The sequence below is a fragment of the Coregonus clupeaformis genome, unplaced genomic scaffold (genome assembly GCF_020615455.1).
Source record: "Coregonus clupeaformis isolate EN_2021a unplaced genomic scaffold, ASM2061545v1 scaf0558, whole genome shotgun sequence".
Classification (NCBI taxonomy): domain Eukaryota; kingdom Metazoa; phylum Chordata; class Actinopteri; order Salmoniformes; family Salmonidae; genus Coregonus; species Coregonus clupeaformis.
Window position 1 is genome coordinate 282,493 of NW_025534013.1, and position 19,806 is coordinate 302,298.

The 19,806-nt window shown below is 42.1% G+C and overlaps 2 non-coding genes and 2 pseudogenes across 2 annotated transcripts; all 4 read left to right on the forward strand.

The window, feature by feature from the left end:
• The first annotated feature begins 8,369 nt into the window (after positions 1-8,369).
• LOC123485071 lies at positions 8,370-8,486 on the forward strand (annotated as a pseudogene).
• Positions 8,487-12,104: 3,618 nt separating this feature from the next.
• Positions 12,105-12,223, forward strand: LOC123485070. Its single transcript, XR_006658852.1, has one exon. It is a non-coding gene; the product is annotated as a 5S ribosomal RNA (ribosomal RNA).
• Positions 12,224-13,383: 1,160 nt separating this feature from the next.
• On the forward strand, positions 13,384-13,501 carry LOC123485072. Its single transcript, XR_006658853.1, has one exon. It is a non-coding gene; the product is annotated as a 5S ribosomal RNA (ribosomal RNA).
• A 1,157-nt stretch (positions 13,502-14,658) lies between these two features.
• Positions 14,659-14,773, forward strand: LOC123485073 (annotated as a pseudogene).
• Positions 14,774-19,806: the final 5,033 nt, after the last annotated feature.

Below are 19,806 nucleotides of genomic sequence, written 5' to 3' on the forward strand. Positions count from 1 at the left end.
TGTATATGTTCCCTCACATCATTAGCCACAAGTGTGATCAATTTTGAGTTGTTGTGTTCAAGTGGTGACCCCTGTGCTCTAATCGTGTTTGACTTTTGTCACCTGTGCTCACCATTATGCAGCACTGGGTGCATCACAATGAAAATGTGTTGGCAAGTTATGTCTAAACAGGTGAAAAGTGCTTATGGTTTTGCCAAAAGAGTGATTGATTCAATCAGTGGGTTCAGGCAACTGAGCATTTGGTTCAGACAATAGGGTTTAGTGTTTTAGCAAATGAGAAAAACTGTAACAATACAACTCTATGGTTCAGAGGAAGGGGAGAGAGAGAGAGAGAGAGAGAGAGAGAGAGAGAGAGAGAGAGAGAGAGAGAGAGAGAGAATCTGTATCATATAGTATCATATAGTATCATATAGTATCATATTATCACAGTTTTTCCCAACTCCAGTCCTCCAGTAACATTTGTATTGTAGCCCTGGACAAAAACACCTGATTCAGATGTCAAGGGCTTGATGATTAGTTGACAAGTACAATCAGGTGTGCTTGTCCGGGGCCACAACAAGATATGTATTGTTGGGGCAGTGGAGGCTGCTCATAAGTGGAGGACGGTTCATAATAATGGCTGGAGTGGAATAGCTGAATGGAGTGAATGGAATGGTATCAAACAGATGAAAACCATGTTGTTGATACCATTCCATTTACTCCATTCCAACCATTATTATGAGCTGTCCTCCCCTCAGCAGCCTCCACTGGTTGGGTGTACTCGAGGACCGGAGTTGGGAAACACTGTAGTAGAGTATAAAAATGTTTTGTCTATCAAACCCATTCATTGTTTCAGAGTCTCGTACCAAGCTGTATATATTCTTCCCATGATGGCTCATAGTGTCTCTGATTGCTCAGGGGACATTCATACATCACTGTCTTATTGCTCTCCCTCTGAAGCTAGACACTAATGATAAACAGTTGACTGTTCATTCCAGCCCTCAGTCATACACCCACACACACATACACACACACACACACACACAGATTTGCATGTGCACCCACGCATGCATGCATAGGAACGCATGCACACACACACATTAATGCAGACACGGACACACACAAACATAGGCATGCATGCATAGGCATGAGCGCATACGCAGAACGCGCACGACTACACACACACACACACACACACACACACGCACACACACACACTGTCCATCATGTCCTATGAGCAGGGGTAAAGACAGAGCCAGCAAAAACAGGAGCTGACAGACCGTAATAGAGCCTGGCTGTCAATGTGTTTGTCAGGAGTATCCCCCTGAGGATAGACTGGTCACTTAAAGCCATGATTACTCTTGATAGGTGTTAGCCTGGTGTTGACAGTACAGTGAGGGGAGCTCGGCCAGGTCAAGGGATTCTCATAGCTCAGGATCTAGAATAGCCCCTGGCATAGATAGCCTACCGAAGTGTGAAAAGAGTGTGGATCTCTATTAATTGTCCTCACTGTAGTAATACTTATCTAACTGTGCAGTCATATGAAAAGTACTTGGATTAAAATGATGATGTAATCTTTTATTTCACGGACATGTTGGAGGTGTGTTTGAACGTCCAGTGAACCTCATCAATGTTACAGTCTCTAGAGCAGAGAAATGGCTTCTCTCAATGTCCTTGTAGCTAAATCACTGTGATGCCCTGACCACTTTATGTGGATAGAGGAGTGGGTGTGTGCGTGGGTATTTTTGTGTGTGTAGGTGTGTGTCCGTGCATGTCTGTTTGTTTGTACACCTGGGTGAGAGAACCTTTGATCCTCTTATTGGGGAGTTGGAATATTTGAATTCATAAATGGACACATCTCACCATCCCTTGTACTGTCGCTCCTCTATCCACCCATTCATCCCCCTCTCTCTTCTCTCTCTCCCCTTTCAGAGTTAATATGTTCTGCGTCTTTTCTAGATTAACAATCATCAAAAATACATGTACAGTGTCTATCGTTATGTTGATTTAATTCAATGTCTACTTTATCAACAGTATGTTGATGTCAGGCTGGTCTTTGTTGTGGAGAGTGCACTCATGTAGGACTAAGATGTTTCTCAGGTTAAAGATAGAGCTTGGCTGTAGCCTAAAACGATGTGCTGCAACTACTTCTCTCAGCTCATTATCCATGCATGTAGGCCAGTGGAATATGCAGCTCTGGGAGGCTGTACATCTGGTGACCGAGGCATGACAGAGACAGAAAAGTGCAGTTTGACAGAAATCGTACCTGTGAGAATTCATAAAATAACTACATTCTCAAAGTCATGGATAAAGCTCACTATTCTGTCACCCTTCAAGATGATAAAAAACGACAAGATCACGCTCCAGAGTTATCTTACAAGGACTACATCATGATGTGTGAAAACATGAGGTACATACAGTATGTGTGGTACTCCATTACTCTGATGACACCAATATATCCTCCCTGCTGTAATATAGGCAAAGAGAATGAGGCTGTAGTATGATAAATGTTCCTATCATCCCTATTTAGGTTGATTTATTTCACCAATCTCCCTGTAATCTGTTGGAACCCACCAGTAACACAGCACCTTCAGGCCGCTCAGATATGTGTGGTGATATGTGGGCTCTATTTTAAGCATGTGAATCAAAATAATTAGGCCCTGAGATTGCGAGGCGTTATTAAAATGCTAAACAGTTGAAGGGGTGGATAACAAGACAATCTAAACCTCATCAGGACATGGGAGGGAAGGACAGAGGGAGAAAATAGAACATGTCTGCTTTGTATTCACTGTGGGTGATTGTTATTTCATATATCACAGAATGTAATATGCCCATGGATCATTATTGACCAAATTAACTCAATGCTGATGTATTCACTCTTCCCTACCTGTAGTGGTTTGATATATTTTTTGTTTATGTATTAGTTTTGGTGAATTCAAACACATATGCTAACCTAAGCATGCTGCTTCACATATCAACAGTAGTGAACATTTGCTGCAGAAATATTAACTGTTTTTATTAATTGATCATAGTATAGCTTTTGCTATATTGAAATGTTCATTAGGCCTACAGCTCGGTCTCCACTGTCAACATGTAGTCATAAAGTAATAATAATAATAATAATAAAGTAGCTCCAGTAGCTTTGCATCCTCATTGGCATTATCAGTAGCAGGATAGCGGAGGCAGCCATATCCTTCATCTCATTGTTATCTTCCTCATCCTCAGCGATGAGGGCTTTCAGGCTGGTCTCACTGACGGATTTCTCCATAGAGGTGTCTGTTAGGGTGGAGATCAAATCTTCAGCAGAGTCATCCTTCACATCCTCATAAGTAGCGATCATGTCCTTAGTGCTCTCAGGGGTCAGTGCCATGTCAGGAGTGGAGTTCTGGGTGCTTGAGTCTGATGTGTGAACCTCTGTCATGGTCTCTGATGACTGGGTGGTCCCATGGAGATCTGTCTCTGAGAGGTGGCAGTGGTCTGTGTGTCTGTGTTCATATCTGTTGTCTGTGTTTCTGTCTGCGCCTGTGTCGAAGTGTTGGTAGTGGATGGCTTTCTCTCTGTCCTAGTTGCCATAGACGAGGTGGTCAGAGGGGACTCCAGGTAGCTGCCACTCCAGTGGGAGGATGGGCCAGGTTCTAGCCAGGGAGAACTGGGAGAGGGAGCTCTACCCGGAGGAAAAGGGGGGTTAGGTTGAGGTCAGAGGGGAAACTGCCTGGATGTGTGAATCTCTGTCTGTCCGTATAGTAAGTCAGGTTTCAGTAACTTAAGTGGGCACGTGGTAGAGTCGGAGAGTCAGGACTTATGTACATTTTCTCCACATGGGTCTTCACTTGCCGGGTGTCCTTTGATTTGCCTGCATAAGACAATTGTAACACCCAATGATAAAACATTATGGGAAAGATCTTTGCTCACAATAAAATATGATACAGCATGTTTGCTTGTCTCACAGAGTTCAGTCTTTGTCCCAAATTAGTTCCCTTGTCTGTTTCTGGTGTTGTACTTCTGGGTTCATGGTCTTGAGATGATTTCAATAGCTGGACTTAGTCCAGTCTTTCTCCCTCCCTACCTTTCCATTACTCTTGTCCTTGACCTTTTTGGTTGTAACATCTCCTCCAGACCAGTCTGAGCCTGTTTAGATTAGACATTTTGATTTTGAAGACACATCTTTCCAAGTGGAGCAATATCATTCTATATCTAATCAACAGACAACCCATAACACTCACCAGTATCAGATGCATTATCTTCGTCCTGGTCCTTTTACTCTGTCTGTGCTGAGAGGGACGAGTTTTCTTCAGCTTGACTTTCCCTCCACAGCAGAAGAGAGTGAACAGCTGCAGGGCCGCCACAGCTGGATGGATGCTCTGCTTCTTCTCTTTCTGCTGGGTCTCCTTTGCTTTCTCCACAGGGGAGACCTCAGGGTCACAATCAGTACATCAGTTAGAAATCTACTGATATTTCAAACTACAATATCAATAGCCAATGAGCTCTAGTGTGTTTCCATGGCAAAATGTTACCCAATAATAACTAGGGTTAGTGCTATCCGAGATCCTTGAGACATCCCTACCCTAAACCCTAACCTTACCTCTACCCTTACCCTAACTCTAACCTTAACCCTTACCTTAACCATTTCAATTTCAACTTCAATGGGGGTAAGGTCAGAGTTGGGACGTTCCAAAGATTCCGTTAAGACTTTTTAACTAGTAGGGCCTACCCCATCCGAAGGGGCATTGTGACATTATCACATTTGTCAAGCAGTGTCAAAGTATCAAATTCAACACAATATACTGTGCTTTTCCTTATTGTGGTCATTATCAATTATCAAATGCATTGGCAAATCCTCATTGATAAGCAGGTTTGGATGTCTTACACGAGTTAGATCTTTGTTTAATGTATTTTTCTGTTTCCGGTGTGGTTCTGCGTTTGTGGTCCTGAGATTTCTTAACTTCAATCCAAACTTTCTCTTTCCGATCCTTTCCTTTACTCTTGTCCTTGATCCTTTTCACATCACCTGCAGAATAGTCAGAGCCTGTAAGTGAAACATTTCCTCCAAGTGAAGCCTAAATAATTGTACTATGTAGCAGCACTAGTCAATAGACACCCTCTCACACTCACCAGTATCAGAGTCATTATTGTTGTTCGTATCGCGTATCGTTGTTGCCTTTCTCCCCTCACCACTCTGGGAGGGATCAAATGGTGTCTTCTTCATCCTGACGCAGCTCAGCAGTGTAAACAGCTGAAGAAAGGTCAGGGGCTGGAGGGATGCTCTTCTCCTTGGGTTTATTTTTATGTTTGTGGGTCTCCTTTGGTTGCTCCCTTTGAGGGAGACCAGAGGGACAGGGTCACTAAGTGTCTGACCCATAACACGCTAGGGTAGTGTACTGTTGTAATCAATCAAATCAGTTATAGGTTGAGAGATGTAGCTAACACGCTCTTCCTGAGCTTGTCTAACAATTTTAATGTGGTCTGGGATTATGTTAGAAGTGTGTTTCCGTGGCAACGTTACCTCATAATGTTCCCTTATAATAACTAGTGCTCCATCCCTGGTAAAGTGGCATTGTGACATCATCAAGTTCCAGAACACTGGAGCAGCCTATTACTATAGACCTAGTCTGCCTGTATGTCTGTATGTCTGTCTGTCTGTACAGATGTAGGATCTTAATTTGATCACTCTTTTGTTGCTGAGATTTGTACTGCAGAGCAAGAAATGCAAACTTGTATTGTATTACAAAAGGCTTCTAAAGTTTGTCATTTCCATTTTAAAATGTCAGACTTGATTTGCCCAAACAGAAAATGTATCAACCCCTACAAAAAATGTCCATTAATTATAATCCACATCATAATTCACATTTCCTGTTGCTGCAAAATTATTTTCCTGCTGTAGCAAACTGGCTCAAATTAAGATCCTACATCTGTATGTCTGTCTCTCTCTTCCTTCTCTCTCCATCTCTCTCTCTGCCTGTACTCATATTCAACCTCTGCCTTCACCCTATTGAAGCACTTTGTTTTCTCATCTATTGCCTGCCTGCATCATGTTGCAAGGAGAGGGTGGCTGAGCACAGGTCAATCACTCCACATTGAGAAGATTATAAAGTTGATTATCAAGTGCCACACTCAACATATTACTACTGTTGGCAATCAGAATACATACTTGTTGTAGTCCAAGAGTCTACTCAGTGAATACATGCAGGCCAGCGGGCAAGAGTCATGGCAACACATCTATATTCACACATCTTCTATGTCTGCACTATTAAAAGCAGATCGCCGCCACATGTAGCATAAGAGATGGGTAAACAGCCTTTATGCGACACCTTCATTATTCACCATCTTTGTCATCTGTATGGGGGAGAGCATGGGGAGGCAGTGCTGTGCTGCTATGCCTTAAAAGGCCACCAGAGAGCATCAAATGACTACATACAGTATGTCAATGACCAAATGTTGTATGTAAAGCGATCATGAATGGTTTTCTAATATACTGTTTAGTACAACACACATCATAAAATAGTCTACACATCATAACATAGGCTACACACAAGTGCAAGTTTCAGTGGGGTAACTGAATTGATTCCCTTCAAAATGTCAGTCCATTTATCCAATGTATCCTTTTCTCCTCTCTCTCTCTCTCTCTCTCTTATCCTCCCAAGACTGTTACATGTGTAATATGTTTTTTATCCAATGATAGTAAAGATCATTAATGTTGCCATTAATTTGAAAACGATAAAAAACTGCCAGTTCAGTGTTTGGCTACAGTTTAGCCCTGCAGCTCTCTGTAAAGGCAGTAAGGCTCTTGCAGTCCAGTGAAGATTAGATTGCTTTACAGGCCAGTGAGCCTGGGTGAATCCACAGTGAGCCGCACACAAAGACTGGCACAGAGAGATCAGAGTGGTGCCTCTTGGGTAGTGATGATGAACAGAACCTTGGCCTCTCCTGAAGACGATAACAAATGCCTTCATCCTCCAGCCAAGACCATTAATGACGCAGATAAATGCAGGGTGTGTGTATGTGTTTCAGAGGGTTAATGTACATGTGGGTGTGTTGGTAGTAAGTGTCCTATAGAGGGATGATGTGTGTTTTCTTCTATGTGTGTCTGTCAGTGTGTTTATGCACTCTACCTAGTCTTCCTTTCAGACCCCTAGACACTTGTATGGCCACAGGGTGCATCCTGATGGCTTATTGGATTCCTTTTAGTGAGGGCCAGTAGCTAAACAAATAAAGGCAGCCATGTTCTGGTATGACCCCACCACTGTGGTCAGCCGGCATGAAGTCTATTATACATTTACAGGATAAACATTTTAACTTCAAACATTAAACCAAGCAGAACTAGGTAGGACGGGGAATCATATACTGTACCTTGGGACTCTGGTCTAGTGGTGTTATCTCAGTGAATAGTGCAAGGTGTTGTAATATCAGAATCAATACACAAATATATGTGTATGTGCGCGCATGCATTCCTGCCTATCTGCCTGCGTTTGTGTGTGTGTGTGTACGTGCATGCATATGCCTGTGTGTGATTGAGTGCTGGGTTTAGTGAACTTGTCGTTCCATCATCATGATGGCACTGACCTTCTCTCGACCAATGTGTTTTGGCTAATGCAGTTTTCAGAGATTGGAGAAATCAATTGCTCAGTCAGGACAGGAGGTGGGCTTGCACACTGTAGTCAGTTTACTGAGCACAGCCTATCCTCTCTTGATTTGATTTGATTTATTAGGATCCCCATTAGCTGACATCAATGGTGACAGCTAGTCTTACTGGGGTCCGACACATAACGAACAAGACATTACAGACAAAATACAATTGACATACATTTAGAAACATGAACATGTCGTGTGTGCATCTATCAGTTACACATACATGTCAGTACAGACAGTCGTGGTCAAAAGTTTTGAGAATGACACAAATACTAATTTTCACAAAGTCTGCTGCCTCAGTTTTGATGATGGCAATTTGCATATACTCCAGAATGTCATGAAGAGCGATCAGATGAATTGCAATTAATTGCAAAGTCCTCTTTGCCATGAAAAATGAACTTAATCCCCAAAAACATTTACACTGCATTTCAGCCCCTGCCACAAAAGGACCAGCTGCCATCATTTACATTTTAGTCATTTAGCAGACGCTCTTATCCAGAGCGATTTACAGTTAGTGAATGTATGGAGCAACTGCCTTTTATTTATCACCCTAATAATATCCTGTATTTTTATTGGACTAAATGCAGTTTGTATGTGTGTCCTAACCTGATCAAATTAAATAATAGACAGTGCGTTTCCCTGAAAATATAGGGGCAGTACATTCAGCCTTTGTTTTTAGTCGGTTCATTAAGGTCGCATGGAAATACGAATCACTGATACATTTTGTTCATGTCTTTATATAGTGTACCAAGAGTTGTTCCCATGCTTACACGCCATACCAGCCTGAATACGCCCGATCTCGTCCGAACTCGGAAGCTAAGCACGATCGGGCCTGGTTAATACGATGGGAGACTGCCTTGGAATACCAGGTGCTGTATGCTTTTGTTCCACTAGAGAGTACTCTTGTGTCATGGAGCAACTGCCTTTTTTTTATCACCCTAATAATATCATGTATTTTTATTGGTCTAAATACAGTTTGTGTGTGCTGCCCTGCCCTGCCCTGATCAAATTAAATAATAGACAGTGCGTTTCCCTCAAAATATAGACAGTAAATTCAGCCTTTGTTTTTAGTCGGTTCATTAAGTTGCATGGAAATACGAATCACTGATACATTTTGTTCATTTCTTTATACTAGTGTACCAAGAGTGGCTCCTGTGCTTACGGCCATACCAGCCTGAATATGCCCGATGTCGTCTGATCTTTGAAGCTAAGCATGATCGGGCCTGGTTAGTGGTTGGATGGGAGACTGCCTGGGAATACCAGGTGCTGTAAAAGCATGTAAGAAGCTATGACGTGGACTGATAATCTGAGATGTGAAGTATGTGATGTGAAATATGAAGCTATGACTATGTAAAAATAAGCTGTGAAGCTGTGAGATGGGAAGATGTGATGAAATATGAAGCTATGATATGTAAAAATAAGCTGTGAAGCTATGAGATGTGAAGATGTGATGTGAAATATGAAGCTATGATATGTAAAAAAAATAAGCTGTAACAGCTATGATGGGTTATAAAAAAAATTTAAAATACGTCCCGATCTCGTCAGATCTCGGAAGCTAAGCAGGGTCGGGCCTGGTTAGTACTTGGATGGGGAGACCGCCTGGGAATACCAGGTGCTGTCGCTTTTGTCCCAGTAGAGCGTGCTCTTGTGTCATGGAGCAACTGCTTTTTATTTATCACCCTAATACAGTTTTTTCCAACTGCTTACACAGTTTTCAAAACTATGTCTCCCTTTTTTCAAAACTCTACACACAATTCCCAAAACTGCACACACAAAAATGCAAAATGCCTCACATCTCCTTCAAAATGTAACACTGCATTCAAAATGCAGTAACACATGTCAGAATGAAGCATTTGCATCAAATGGCAAACACTTCTTTCATAATAGTACATTTTTGGATATACCATGTAAACACTGTTGTTCTAAATCTAAAGCTCTTTGGTCTTTCATAGGCTTATATCTACATTTCAATACAATGTTCTACAGCGAAAGTAATCTGCTGAGAGGGGTAACAAGTACACTGTAAACACCAATGCAATGTAGAAACAGAAAATATTATTAGGCCAAACATTACTGTTGTATACAGTAGCACACAACAAAACACATAAAACATATGTAAACCAAAAGTATATTTCTTTAGAATACAGTAAAGAACACAATTGTGTGTGTGGGGTCCCGGGGGCAGTCCAGGAATTGGTAGGGGGTGGGCAGTCACCAGTGATAAGCCACGCTTCATCTCTTCTCCGGCTGGGTCTGGCCACAATACTTTGTCCACATCACAAGATACGTTTTCTCTTGCCAAACATCGAGGGAAGTATCTCCTAGCATGGCGTATCCAACCCTTGGACAGAGGCAACACCCTATGTCCCCACATCGTCCTCCATTGCCTGGAGAAGCTGGCATGCGGGCATAGGGTTGGCAATCGACACACTTTCCAGCGCCAGGCTGAGAATAATTCCTCTATGGGATTTAGAAAAGGTGAATATGAGGGTAGGTACAAAACTACAAATTGTGGATGGGTGGCAAACCAGTTTTGGACCAGAACAGCCCGGGTGAAAACTAACATTGTCCCATATAACCACAAATCCAGCAGGCTCCTGATCTGGATCAGGGACAAGCATTGTGTAAATTGCATCCAGAAAAGTGAGCCTATGGCCGGTCTTGTACGGACCCAGTGTGGTATTGTGATGGAGGACCCCGCTTTGAGTGATGGCAGCACACATAGTTATATTACCCCACGCTGTCCAGGGACATTGGTAACTGCCCTCTGTCCTTTACATTTCTTCAGCGGCCGCTGGTTTTGGTGAGGTTGAAGCCAACCTCATCCACATAAATAAATCTCCTTCCTTCTCTTCTTCTGCCCTCGTCCTCTTCTTCCTCTTCCTCTTCCTCTTCCTTTTCCTCTTCCTCCTCCTCTCCTCTTCCAACACTTCGTCTTTTGAATTGTCCTCGTTGTTGTCCCCTGCCTCTCCCTCCTACTCCTCTTGCTCTCTGTCCATTGTTGGCATCCATTGTTCAAAACAGGTAATCTGACCTTTGACTATTTATAGGCCTATACTACAGGTAAAGCAGTGATTGGTTAGTGATCAGTTAAGCAATTAGTGTTTGCACATGTGAAGAGTGTGTGTGTGGTGACCTGGTGAATAAGTGTAGCATTTTTGAATGGTTGTGTTTGGAAAAGGAAAGCAAGTCACTTCCTGTTAGATTTTTGTGTTTTAGGTAGAGAATTTGTGTAGTGTTTTTGAAAAAAAAAGTGTTTTATGCAATTGACAACTGAGTCAAAGGCTGAGAAATAGCTTATGGTTTTGGAGATTTGGTGTGTAGTTTTGCACTTTGAGTGAGAGGTTTCAAAAATCGTGTGACATGAAAAAGATTTTGTGTGTAAGCAGTCGGGAAAAAACTGTAATATCGTGGATTGTTATTGGACTAAATGCAGTTTGTGTGCTGCCCTGCCCTGATCAAATCAAATCAAATAATGGACAGTGCTTTCCCTCAAAATATAGGCAGTACATGCAGCCTTTGTTTTTAGTCTAGGAGACAGTCAATGTCTGTAGTCCATTAGGGCACTTGCTGCAATCCCTTCAATGTTTTGCCTGATTCCGTTAATTCCCAAGTTCCCTTTTCTCTCCGTTTAGATTTCCCGTTGACCGTTTGTCCCTGTTTTGGCAGGTTTTCGCTCTCAAAAGTACACCTTTTTAATAGCAAAAACAGCACAATTGGATGTTCTATGTCCACAACAATGTTTAAACCCTATCAGGTGACCATTTGTGAGGTCTGGGAAAAATGTAAGACATTTAGATGTTGGGGTGTAGTTACCCTTAAATGCAAGCATGCACCAGGGAAGAGACCCTTTTGTTTGTTAGCGGTGTTGCTGTAGAACAAATGGCAACTGGAGTGATGCAAATGATCACGGTATGAATTCTGCCAGGCAGGCATAGGCTACTTTGTAGTTAAGCATTTACTTTGCGAAGGTTTTGGAAGCCATTCCTTCCCTACCAGAAGAAGGTTATCATTAGCATCATCGCTAACGCTACACAAAGTGTGTAGCACATACGCGCGCACCGCACACATGCACACAGACAGGGGCATTCTGTGTATCCAGAAAGTTCATGGAAATACGAATCACTGATGCATTTTGTTCATGTCTTATGATTGACTTGGGCAAATGAATGCGTTTTCTAACAAGTTGAATAGATTTAGTTGATTTCTTACTAAGTTCAATAAAATGTTTGAATATTGTTGAAGTGTTTAATGTCTGGATTCCGTGATTCGGTCCGCAACGCCTATTTTATAGGGCCTAGTCAATGAACTTGTTATAAATCAACATAGGATATGCCTCTTCCCCCAACAAGACTCAAAATATATATATATATATTGGAAATGTACAAAGCAGGGGTTGAGCTTCTTTCAGTTTGTGTCACAAAGTGGATACGTTTCTGTGTCCCTTTCAGAGTGAGTGAAACATTGACTTTATATAGTGTACCAAGAGTTGTTCCTCGCTTTACGGCCATACCAGCCTGAATACGCCCGATCTCGTCCGATCTCGGAAGCTAAGCAGGGTCGGGCCTGGTTAGTACTTGGATGGGAGACCGCCTGGGAATACCAGGTGCTGTAAGCTTTTTGTCCCAGTAGAGCGTGCTCTTGTGTCATGGAGCAACTGCTTTTTTATTTATCACCCTAATAATAATGGATTGTTATTGGACTAAATGCGAAGTTTGTGTGCTGTCCTGCCCTGATCAAATCAAATCAAATAATGGACAGTGCGTTTCCTCAAAATATAGGCAGTACATGCAGCCTTTGTTTTTAGTCTAGGAGACAGTCAATGCTGCAGTCCATTAGGGGCACTATACAATCCCTTCAATGTTTTGCCTGATTCCGTTAATTCCCAAGTTCCCTTTTCTCCGTTTAGATTTCCGTTGACCGTTTGTCCCTGTTTTTGGCAGGTTTTCGCTCCAAAAAGTACACCTTTTTAATAGCAAAACAGCACAATTGGATGTTCTATGTCCACATCAATGTTTAAACTTATCAGGTGACCATTTGTGAGGTCTGGGAAAAATTTAAGACATTTAGATGTTAAAGGGGGTGTAGTTACCCTTAAATGCAAGCATGCACCAGGAAGAGACCTTTGTTTGGTTAAGCGGTGTTGCTGTAGAACAAATGGCAACTGGAGTGATGCAAATGATCACGGTATAATTCTGCCAGGCAGGCATAGGCTACTTTGTAGTTAACATTTACTTGCGAAGGTTTTGGGGAAAGCCATTCCTTCCCTACCAGAAGAAGGTTATCATTAGCATCATCGCTAACTGCTACACAAAGTGTAGACATACGCACACCGACACACATGCACACAGACAGGGCATTCCTTGCCGTTTCAGAAAGTTCATGGAAATACGAATCACTGATGCATTTTGTTCATGTCTTATGATTGACTTGGGCAAATGAATGCGTTTTCTAACAAGTTGAATAGATTTAGTTGATTTCTTACTAAGTTCAATAAATGTTTGAATATTGTTGAATTTCGGTTTAATGTCTGGATTCCGTGATTCGGTCCGCAACGCCTATTTTATAGGGCCCTAGTCAACGAACTTGTCATAAATCAACATAGGATATGCCCTCTTCCCCCCCCAACAAGACTCAAATAACATATATATATATATTGGAAATGTAAGCAGGGGGTTGAGCTTCTTCAGTTTGTGTCACAAAAGTGGATACGTTTCTGTGTCCCTTTCAGAGTGAGTGATACATTGACTTTATATAGTGTACCAAGAGTTGTTCCTAGCTTACGGCCATACCAGCCTGAATACGCCGATCTCGTCCGATCTTGGAAGCTAAGCAGGGTCGGGCCTGGTTAGTACTTGGATGGGAGACCGCCTGGGAATACCAGGTGCTGTAAGCTTTTTTGTCCCAGTAGAGCGTGGTCTTGTGTAATGGAGCAACTGCTTTTTATTTATCACCCTAATAATATCATGTATTGTTATTGGACTAAATGCAGTTTGTGCTAGCCCTGCCTGATCAAATCAAATCAAATAATGGACAGTGCGTTTTCCTCAAAATATAGGCAGTACATGCAGCCTTTGTTTTTAGTCTAGAGACAGTCAATGTCTGTAGTCCATTAGGGCACTATACAATCCCTTCAATGTTTTGCCTGATTCCGTTAATTCCCAAGTTCCCTTTTCTCCGTTTAGATTTCCCCGTTGACCGTTTGTCCCTGTTTTGGCAGGTTTTCGCTCTCAAAAGTACACCTTTTTAATAGCAAAACAGCACAATTGGATGTTCTATGTCCACAACAATGTTTAAACCCTATCAGGTGACCATTTGTGAGGTCTGGGAAAAATGTAAGACATTTAGATGTTGGGGGTGTAGTTACCCTTAAATGCAAGCATGCACCAGGAAGAGACCTTTGTTTGGTTAAGCGGTGTTGCTGTAGAACAAATGGCAACTGGAGTGATGCAAATGATCACGGTATAATTCTGCCATGCAGGCATAGGCTACTTGTAGTTAAGCATTTACTTGCGAAGGTTTTGGGGAAAGCCATTCCTTCCCTACCAGAAGAAGGTTATCATTAGCATCATCGCTACGGCTACACAAAGTGTAGACATTACGCACACCGCACACATGCACACAGACAGGGGGCATTCCTGTGCCGTTTCAGAAAGTTCATGGAAATACGAATCACTGATGCATTTGTTCATGTCTTATGATTGACTTGGGCAAATGAATGCGTTTTCTAACAAGTTGAATAGATTTAGTTGATTTCTTACTAAGTTCAATAAATGTTTGAATATTGTTGAATTTCGGTTTAATGTCTGGATTCCGTGATTAGCGTCCGCAACGCCTATTTATAGGGCCCTAGTCAATGAACTTGTCATAAATCAACATAGGATATGCCCTTCTTCCCTCCCCCCAACAAGACTCAAATATATATATATATTTTGGAAATGTAAGCAGGGGTTGAGCTTCTTCAGTTTGTGTCACAAAGTGGAGTACGTTTTGTGTCCCTTTCAGAGTGAGTGAACATTGACTTTATAGTAGTGTACCAAGAGTTGTTCCCTCGCTACGGCCATACCAGCCTGAATACGCCGATCGTCCGATCTCGGAAGCTAAGCAGGGTCGGGCCTGGTTAGTACTTGGATGGGAGACCGCCTGGGAATACCAGGTGCTGTATGCTTTTGTCCCAGTAGAGTGATGCTCTTGTGTCATGGAGCAACTGCTTTTATTTATCACCTAATAATATCATGTATTGTTATTGGACTAAATGCAGTTTGTAAGTGCTGCCCTGCCCTGATCAAATCAAATCAAATAATGGACAGTGCGTTTCCCTCAAAAATATAGGCAGTACATGCAGCCTTTGTTTTTAGTCTAGGAGACAGTCAATGTCTGTAGTCCATTAGGGCACTATACAATCCCTTCAATGTTTTGCCTGATTCCGTTAATTCCCAAGTTCCATTTTCTCCGTTTAGATTTCCCCGTTGACCGTTTGTCCCTGTTTTGGCAGGTTTTCGCTCTCAAAGTACACCTTTTTAATAGCAAAACAGCACAATTGGATGTTCTATGTCCACAACAATGTTTAAACCCTATCAGGTGACCATTTGTGAGGTCTGGGGAAAAATTTAAGACATTTAGATGTTGGGGTGTAGTTACCCTTAAATGCAAGCATGCACCAGGAAGAGACCTTTGTTTGGTTGAGCGGTGTTGCTGTAGAACAAATGGCAACTGGAGTGATGCAAATGATCACGTATAATTCTGCCAGGCAGGCATAGGCTACTTTGTAGTTAACATTTACTTGCGTAAGGTTTTGGGGAAAGCCATTCCTTCCCTACCAGAAGAAGGTTATCATTAGCATCATGCTAAGGCTACACAAAGTGTAGACATACGCGCGCACCGCACACATGCACACAGACAGGGGCATTCCTGTGCCGTTTCAGAAAGTTCATGGAAATACGAATCACTGATGCATTTTGTTCATGTCTTATGATTTACTTGGGCAAATGAATGCGTTTTCTAACAAGTTGAATAGATTTATTTGATTTCTTACTAAGTTCAATAAATGTTTGAATATTGTTGAATTTCGGTTTAATGTCTGGATTCCGTGATTCGGTCCACAACGCCTATTTTATAGGGCCCTAGTCAATGAACTTGTCATAAATCAACATAGGATATGCCCTCTTCCCCCCAACAAGACTCAAATATATATATATATATATTGGAAATGTAAGCAGGGGTTGAGCTTCTTCAGTTTGTGTCACAAAGTGGATACGTTTCTGTGTCCCTCAGAGTGAGTGACACATTGACATATAGTGTACCAAGAGTTGTTCCCTCGCTACGGCCATACCAGCCTGGAATACCGATCTCGTCCGATCTCGGAAGCTAAACAGGGTCGGGCCTGAGTTAGTACTTGGATGGGAGACAGCCGGGAATACCAGGTGCTGTAAGGCTTTTGTCCCAGTAGAGCGTGCTCTTGTGATGAGCAACTGCTTTTATTTATCACCCTAATAATATCATGTAATTGTTATTGGACTAGAAATGAGTTTGTGTAAGGGCCCTGCCCTGATCAAATCAAATCAAATCATGGACAGTGCGTTTCCCTCAAAAATATAGGCAGAGGTACATGCAGCCTTTGTTTTTAGTCTAGGAGACAGTCAATCGTTTGTAGTCCATTAGGGCACTATACAATCCCTTCAATGTTTTGCCTGATTCGTTAATTCCCAAGTTCCCTTTCTCCGTTTAGATTTCACGTTGAACGTTGTCCCTGTTTTGGCAGGTTTTCGCTCTCAAAAAGTACACCTTTTTAATAGCAAAACAGCACAATTGGATGTTCTATGTCCACAACAATGTTTAAACCCTATCAGGTGACCATTTGTGAGGTCTGGGAAAAATTTAAGACATTTAGATGTTGGGTGTAGTTACCCTTAAATGCAAGCATGCACCAGGAAGAGACCTTTGTTTGGTTGGAGCGGTGTTGCTGTAGAACAAATGGCAACTGGAGTGATGCAAATGATCACGGTATAATTCTGCCAGGCAGGCATAGGCTACTTGTAATTAACATTTACTTGCGAAGGTTTTGGGGAAAGCCATTCCTTCCCTACCAGAAGAAGGTTATCATTAGCATCATCTGCACGGCTACACAAAGTGTAGACATACGCGCGCACCGCACACATGCACACACAGACAGGGGCATTCCTGTGCCGTTTCGAAAGTTCATGGAAATACGAATCACTGATGCATTTTGTTCATGTCCCATGATTGACTTGGGCAAATAATGCGGTTTTCTAACAAGTTGAATAGATTTAATTGATTTCTTACTAAGTTCAATAAATGCGTTGAATATTGTTGAATTTCGGTTTAATGTCTGGATTCATGATTCGGTCTACAGCCTATTTTATAGGGGCCCTAGTCAATGAACTTGTCATAAATCAACATAGGATATGCCCTCTTCCCCCAACAAGACTCAAAAATATATATATATATTGGAAATGTAAGCAGGGGGTTGAGCTTCTTCAGTTTGTGTCACAAAGTGGATACGTTTCGTGTCCCTTTCAGAGTGAGTGACATTGACTTTATATAGTGTACCAAGAGTTGTTCCCTACGCTTACGGCCATACCAGCCTGAATACGCCGACCCGACGAAGCTAAGCAGGACGGTCGGGCTGGTAGTACTTGAAGGGAGACCGCCTGGGAATACCAGGTGCTGTAAGCTTTTTGTCCCAGTAGAGCGTGCTCTTGTGTCATGGAGATAACTGCTTTTATTTATCACCTAAATAATATCATGGATTGTTGATCGGACTAAATGCAGTTTGTGTGCTGCCCTGCCCTGATCAAATCAAATCAAATAATGGACAGTGCGTTTTCCCCTCAAAATATAGGCAGTACATGCAGCCTTTGTTTTTAGTCTAGGAGACAGTCAATGTCTGTAGTCCATTAGGGACTACACACACCCTTCAATGTTTTTGCCTGATTCCGTTAATTCCCAAGTTCCCTTTTTCTCCGCTGTAGATTTCCCCGTTGACCGTTTGTCCCTGTTTTGGCAGGTTTCGCTCTCCAAAAGTACACCTTTTTAATAGCAAAAACAGCACAATTGGATGTTCTATGTCCACAAACAATGTTTAAAACCCTATCAGGTGACCATTTGTGAGGTCTGGGGAAAAATGACATTTAGATGTTGGGGTGTAGTTACCCTTAAATGCAAGCATGCACCAGGAAGAGACCTTTGTTTGGTTAAGCGTGTTGCTGAGAACAAATGGCAACTGGAGTGATGCAAAATGATCATGGTATAATTCTGCCAGGCAGGCATAGGCTACTTTGTAGTTAACATTTACTTGAGAAGGTTTTGGGGAAAGCCATTCCTTCCCCTACCAGAAGAAGGTTATCATTAGCATCATCGCTTAACGGCTACAAAAGTGTAGACATACGCGGCACCATACACATGCACACAGACAGGGGCATTCCTGTGCCGCTTCAGAAAGTTCATGGAAATCACGAATCACTGATGCATTTGTTCATGTCTTATGATTGACTTGGGCAAATGAATGCGTTTTTCTAACAAGTTGAATAGGATTTAGTTGATTTCTTACTAAGTTCAATAAATGTTTGAATATTGTTGAATTTCGGTTTAATGTCTGGATTCCGTGATTCGGTCCGCAACGCCTATTTTATAGGGCCCTAGTCAATGAACTTGTCATAAATCAACATAGGATATGCCCTCTTCCCCCCAACAAGACTCAAATATATATATATATATTGGAAATGTATTTAGTCAGCCATCAATTGTGTGCTCCCACCTAAAAAGATGAGAGAGGCCTGTAATTTCATCATAGGTATATTTGAACTATGACAGACAAATTGAGAAATTTTTTTCCAGAAAATCACATTGTAGGATTTTAATGAATTTATTTGCAAATTATGGTGGAAAATAAGTATTTGGTCACCTAAGCAAACAAAGGCAAGATTCTTTGGCCTCACAGACCTGTAACTTCTGGTTTAAGAGGCTCCTCTGTCCCACTGCTACCTGTATTAATGGCACCTGTTTGAACTTGTTATCAGTATAAAAGACACCTGTCCACAACCTCAAACAGTCACACTACAAACTCCACTATGGCCAAGACCAAAGAGCTGTCAAAGGACAATTAGAAAACAAAATTGTAGACCTGCACCAGGCTGGGAAGACTGAATTCGGTACAGGTAAGCAGCTTGGCTGAAGAAATCAACTGTGGGAGCAATTACAGAAATGGAAACATACAAGACCACTGGCACATCTGGGGCTCCACGCAAAGATCTCAACCTGTGGGGTCAAAATGATCAAGAACGTGTGAGCAAAAAATCCCAGAACAACACTGGGGGGACATAGTGTATTGTCCTGCAGAGAGCTGGGAACCAAAGTAACAAAGCCTACCATCAGTAACACACTATGCCGCCAGGGACTCAAACTGGCAGTGCAAGACGTGGTCCCCCTGCTTAAGCCAGTACATGTCAGAACCGTCTGTAGAGGATTTGGATGATCCAGAAGAGGATTGGAGAATGTCATGAGGGAGTTAGATGAAACCAAAATAGAACTTTTTTGGTGAAAACTCAACTTGTCGTGTGTTTGGAGGACAACAAAGAATGCTGGAGTTTAATCCAAAGAACACCATACCTACTGTGGAGCATGGGGGTGGGAAACATCATGCTTTGGAGCTGCTTTTTCTGCAAAGGGACCAGGACCCACTGGGATCCGTAAAGGAAAGAATGAATGGGGCCAAGGTATCGTGAGATTTTGAGTGAAAAACTCCTTCCCATCAGCAAGTGGCAGCATTGAAGATGAAACGTGGCTGGGCCTTTCAGCATGACAATGATCCCAAACAGACACCGCCTGGCAACGAAGGAGTGGCTTGTAAGAAGCATTTTCTGTCCTGAGGAATGAAGTCAGATCTCAACCCCATAGAAAATCTTTGGAGGAGTTGAAAGTCTGTGTTGCTCCAGCGACAGCCCCCAAAACATCACTGCTCTAGAGGAGATTCATGGAGGAATGGGCCAAAACCAGCAACAGTAAGGAAAACTCTTTAAAGACTTACAGAAAACGTTTGACCTGTGTCATTGCCAACAAAGGGTATAATAAAGTATTGAGAAACGTTTGTTATTGACCAAATACTATTTTTCCACCATAATTTGCAATAAATTCCATTAAAAATCCTACAATGTGATTCTCTGGATTTTTTTTTCTATCTGT